Raw genomic sequence first — 5,160 nt, 5'->3', positions numbered from 1 at the left:
AGGCTAGGTGGCTCACAACTCAAACCAGGGAAGGGGGATACAGACAAAAAGTTTAAAAACAAAGCATAACAATGCATAATTTAAAACACACAACAGTCATACCATTCGAGACGGGGTGGGGGGGGCAACAGCTCTTTAGCCCCAGGCCTGTCGGAACAGCCAGGTTTTAAGGGCTGTGCGGAAGGCCTGGAGGGTGGTGAGGGTTCGAATCTCCACGGGGAGTTCGTTCCAGAGGGTCGGAGCAGCCACAGAGAAGGCTCTCCTCCGGGTAGTCGCCAGTCGACACTGGCCGGCGGATGGAATTCGGAGGAGGCCTAATCTGTGGGATCTAATCGGTCTGGTGGAGGTAATTGGCAGCAGGCGGTCTCTCAAGTACCCAGGTCCAATGCATTTCGGAGCCCGTGTGCATTATCATTAAATAAAAGCTTTCCCTCCACAAATTCCACATTTTCAGGCTAGTGATTTCCACAAATAATATCCTAACTTTTTTAAAAAAATAATCAGGCAGAAATGTTAATCCTGTCCCATCAGGAGAAGCATGTGGTGGGTCAAGCCAAGCCAGGGTCTTCAGACCCTTCCTAAAAATAGGGAGATGTTCTTCTAAAGACATCCAAAGGATCTCCAGGACAGAGATCAGCGCCCTCCCCTCCCCTCCCAGTTCCCCCCACTGCAGCCTGGTGTGACTCTGCTCTCATGCTCATGTTGTGTTGTGATTGGCAACTGGTTGCGAGTACAGGGACCTCTTCCCCTCTCCGGCATGCCCTGGAGATCAAGCTGGCACTGTGAACTCAGAAGGAGATTAATCATGTGCTGGATTTGTTGGGCAGGCTTGGGGGCTGGAAGGGAAGGAGGGGAGGGAGGGAGAGAGAGAGAGAGAGGGTGGCAGATGCCAAACGATGGAGTGATTTAAACATTGCAGGGTTCCCAGGGAAAGGGGCCATCTAGAGCAGTGTTTCTCAACCTTGGCAACTGGAAGATGTCTGGACTTCAACTCCCAGAATTCCCCAGCCAGCTGGCTGGGGAATTCTGGGAGTTGAAGTCCAGACATCTTCAAGTTGCCAAGGTTGAGAAACACTGATCTAGAGAACAAGAATGTAAGCACGGTTGATGGACAAAGTTCTTAACTCCTAGGAAGCAAAGATTGTTCCTTTCCTTTCCCTTCCTATCTTTCCTTCCCTTTTCCTTTCCTCCCTTTCCATCTTTCTTCCCTCTTCCATCTTTCCTTCCCCTTCATCTTTCCTTTCCTTTCCTTTCCCCCTTTCCATCCCCTTTCATCTTTCTTTCCCCTTTCCTTTCCATCTTTCCTTTTCCTCCCTTTCTTCCTTTTCCATCATTCCTCCCCCCACCTCCAATCCCCTATCCTCCTCCCGCTCTCTCCTTCTATCCCTTCCCTTCCAGAAAACAGTTGGAAGGGACCGTGGAGGTCTTCTAGCCCAACTCCCTGCTCAAGCAGGAGACTTATACCATTTCAGACAAATGGCTATCCAACATCTTCTTAAAGACTTCCAGTGTTGGGGCATTCACGGCTCCGAGGAGGAGGAGGAGGAGGAGGAGGAGGAGGAGGAGGAGGAGGAGGAGGAGGAGGAGGAGGAGGAGGAGGGGGAGGAGGAGAAGAAGGAGGAGGAGGAGGTGGTGGTTGGGTCAAATACACCTCAGGAAAGAGGATAGGCAGGTAGGCCCTCTGAAGCACTATACCGGAACGGTGCCTGTTGCTCCCGGCCCGCAACCCACCACTGATTAGGATAAAGAATAAGAATTGGGAGGGAGCTTGGAGATCTTCTAGTCCAGCCCTCTGCTCAAGACAAGAGCCTTACACCATCCTGGTCAAATTGTTGTCCAATCTCCTCTTAAAAACCTCCAGTGATGGAGCACCCACAACCTCTGGAGGCAACTTCTGTTCCACTGATTAATTGTTCTCACTGTCAGGAAATGTCTCACCAGTTCTAAGTTGCTTCCCTCCTTGATTAGTTTCTACCCATTGCTTCTTGTCCTACCCTTTGGAGAATAGCTTGACTCCCTCTTCTTTGTGGCAACCCCTGAGATATTGGAAGACTGCTATCATGTCTCCCCTGGTCCTTCTTTTCATTAAACCAGACATCCCCAGTTCCTGCAACCGTTCTTCGTATGTGTGTTGGGTGAATCCAAAAAACGGTTTAACCTGATGAATGTCAATGTATTCTTGATCTTTTATAAGGGTTGCTGCAAGATCCTTATTGTGTTGAGTTTTCTTCAAACATATTTGAATTCTTCAGTCTGTTCTAATGATGGGTAAAATGGGTTCAAGAAATAAATGTACGTCTTGGGGGGGCTTTCTGAAGATGTCAAAACTCCTCGTGACCCGTCAAAAGCGCGGAGGACAAAATTGCGCTCGACGAAAGCGCGCATGTGACGTCATCACAGCGCGACGAAAAAAATTAAAAATTGAAATAAAATTAAAATTAAAGCAAGCCGATTCACATAAAGGTAAGGGTTAGGTTTAGGGTTAGGGTTAGGTTAAGGGTTAGGGTTAGGTTTAGAGCGTTAGGGTTACGTTTAGCGTTAGGTTAAGGGTTAGCGTTAGGTTTAGCGTTACGTTAACGGTTAGGTTTAGGGTTAGATTTAGGGTTAGGTTAAGGGTTAGGTTTAGGGTTAGGTTTAGGGTTAGGTTAAGGGTTAGGTTTAGGGTTAGATTTAGGGTTAGGTTAAGGGTTAGGTTTAGGGTTAGGTTAGGGTTAGGTTAAGGGTTAGGTTTAGGGTTAGGGTTAGGGTTAGGTTTAGGGTTAGGTTAAGGGTTAGGTTTAGGGTTAGGTTTAGGGTTAGGTTAAGGGTTAGGTTTAGGGTTATGTTTAGGGTTATGTTTAGGGTTAGGTTAAGGGTTAGGTTTAGGGTTAGGTTTAGGGTTAGATTTAGGGTTAGGTTAAGGGTTAGGTTTAGGGTTAGGTTTAGGTTAGGTTTGGGGGGGTTAGGGTAAGGTTTTAGCTTTATTTTTACATTTTTCGATCACAGCGCGATGTTTTCGTCACGCTGTGATGGCGTCAAATGCGCGCTTTCGTCGAGCGCGATTTTGTCCTCCGCGATTTTGTGGTGGAACCAAAACTCCTTCAGAGAGAAACATATTTGAATTCTTCAGTCTGTTCTAATGATGGGTAAAATGGGTTCAAGAAATAAATGTACGTCTTGGGGGGGGGGGCTTTCTGAAGATGTCAAAACTCCTAGCTTGCAGTCCTGGAGTTGCTGATCAGATTGCACCAAGCCAGTTGACTCTTCCTGCTTCACTTGTCTTACCCGTTCCAAACAGACTCTGAAAACATGTTCGATGTGCCCTTAGGAAAACATCCCCGTCCCCCCCCTTCCTTCCCATGTGGGGGAGCCTGGCAGCTTTTGAGCCTTTCCCAAAATAGCAGCATTCTAGCAACACTCTGCCCGGCTCCAGGCCAAATGGATCCCAAATGGGGCCCGAAATCATCACTCTGGATTTTCTACTCAGTTTTGATCCCAGAGGAGACAACAAGAGGGGAGTTAATACTGCCAGATGGGCATGGGGAGGAGAGTGGGGGCAAGGGGAGGGAGGGGAGAATTAAATGTGAAGAATTTTCTTTAGCGGACAAGAAGCTCTCCCTTGCCTTTGAGTGATGCCTTTGCCCACACAAAAAAAAAACCAACAACGGAAAGGAAACACTTCCAGAGCTCTTCCTGTTGCTTCTCTGAAGCCAGCAAACAAGCTGATATCGATCAGGAAAACCCCAGCCAGAGTAAACACCATCACCTTCCTTTGCTTCGCAGGCAGGAGGTTGGCATCCAGGAAGCTGGGATTTCGAGGAATCCCTGGTGAAGAGTGACTGGGGAGGTGGACATTTAGGTTAGGTGACCAGACGTCCCGCTTTTGGCGGGACAGTCCCGGTTTTGAACAATTTGTCCTGCGTCCCGCGGCGTTTTTAAAAAGTCCCGATTTTTAAAAATAAATTTAATCACCACCACCCCCGGTCAATGGTGTCCCTCTTTACCAATGTTAAAATCTGGACACCTTATGTTTAGGTGATACAAGAAAAGCCCTCCATGAAACCCCTTCCTCCGCCTTTTAACTAATACTAGCTGATAATCCAGCGTTTCCTGGAACCAATCCCGCTTGCTCTTTCTTTCTTTCTTTCTTTCTTTCTTTCTTTCTTTCTTTCTTTCTTCCTTCCTTCCTTCCTTCCTTCCTTCCTTTCTTTCTCCCTCTCTCTCTCCCTTCCTTCCTTTCTTCCTTTGTTTTAAGAACCAATCCCTCTTCCCAGAGGGAAGCCCCTTTGTGGAGTACGTGAAGCCGTTACCATGGCAACTCCACTGTGCTGCAGAGTAGAAGCCATTTTAAGGCACAACAGGCTGCATCTTAACAGGACTTGAATTCAAAAAAAAATGCCCACCATCACTGTCAAAGGTACTGTGATGTGACCCCCCCATAGATATAATTCTGTCCTTTTCATTTCAGCAGCCCAGGCATTCCAGAGTTATTCTAGAACACACAGACGGGCACACATACACAGACACAGAGACACACACACTGAGGGGTGTATTACCCCCACAGTACTTTTTTTTCCAGAGAGTAAGTCATCTGTGTACCGAGTTTGGTCAAAATTGGTCAAGGCGTTCCAGGGTTATGCTGGAACACACACACACATAAACACACACACACACACACACACACAGATTAGAGATAGAGGGATATAGATACAGATTACAGAATAACAGTTGGAAGGGACCTTGGAGGTCCTACTAGTCCAATCCCCTGGCGGCAACGTGATACTGTGGGTTTGACACCTGTGCCCTATTCCATTTCAGACAAATGGCCGTACCAATCTCTTCTGAAAAAAACTCCAGTGATGGAGCATTCACAAGTTCTGGAGGCAACTTCTGTTCCAACGGTTCACTGTTCTCACCGTTAGGAAATTCCTCCTTAGTTCTAGGTTGCCTGTCTCCTTGATTTAGTTCCCCTCCGTTGCTTCTCGTCTTACGCTCATATCCCCTGAGATATTGGAAGACTGCCATCATGTCTCCCCTAATCCTTCTTTTAATATCCATCTCTAGATGGATAGAGATAGTTGATAAATACAATAGCAGAGTTGGAAGGGACCTTGGAGGTCTTCTAGTCCAACCCCCTGCCTAGGCAGGAAACCCTATACCGTTCCAGACAAATGGCTATCC

Source organism: Thamnophis sirtalis, unplaced genomic scaffold (assembly GCF_051295495.1).
Source record: "Thamnophis sirtalis isolate CommonGarterSnake01/CBP01778 unplaced genomic scaffold, rThaSir2_p1.2 scaffold_7, whole genome shotgun sequence".
NCBI lineage: Eukaryota > Metazoa > Chordata > Lepidosauria > Squamata > Natricidae > Thamnophis > Thamnophis sirtalis.
The sequence above is the reverse complement of the archived record's forward strand: the minus strand, read 5'-3'. Positions refer to the sequence as shown.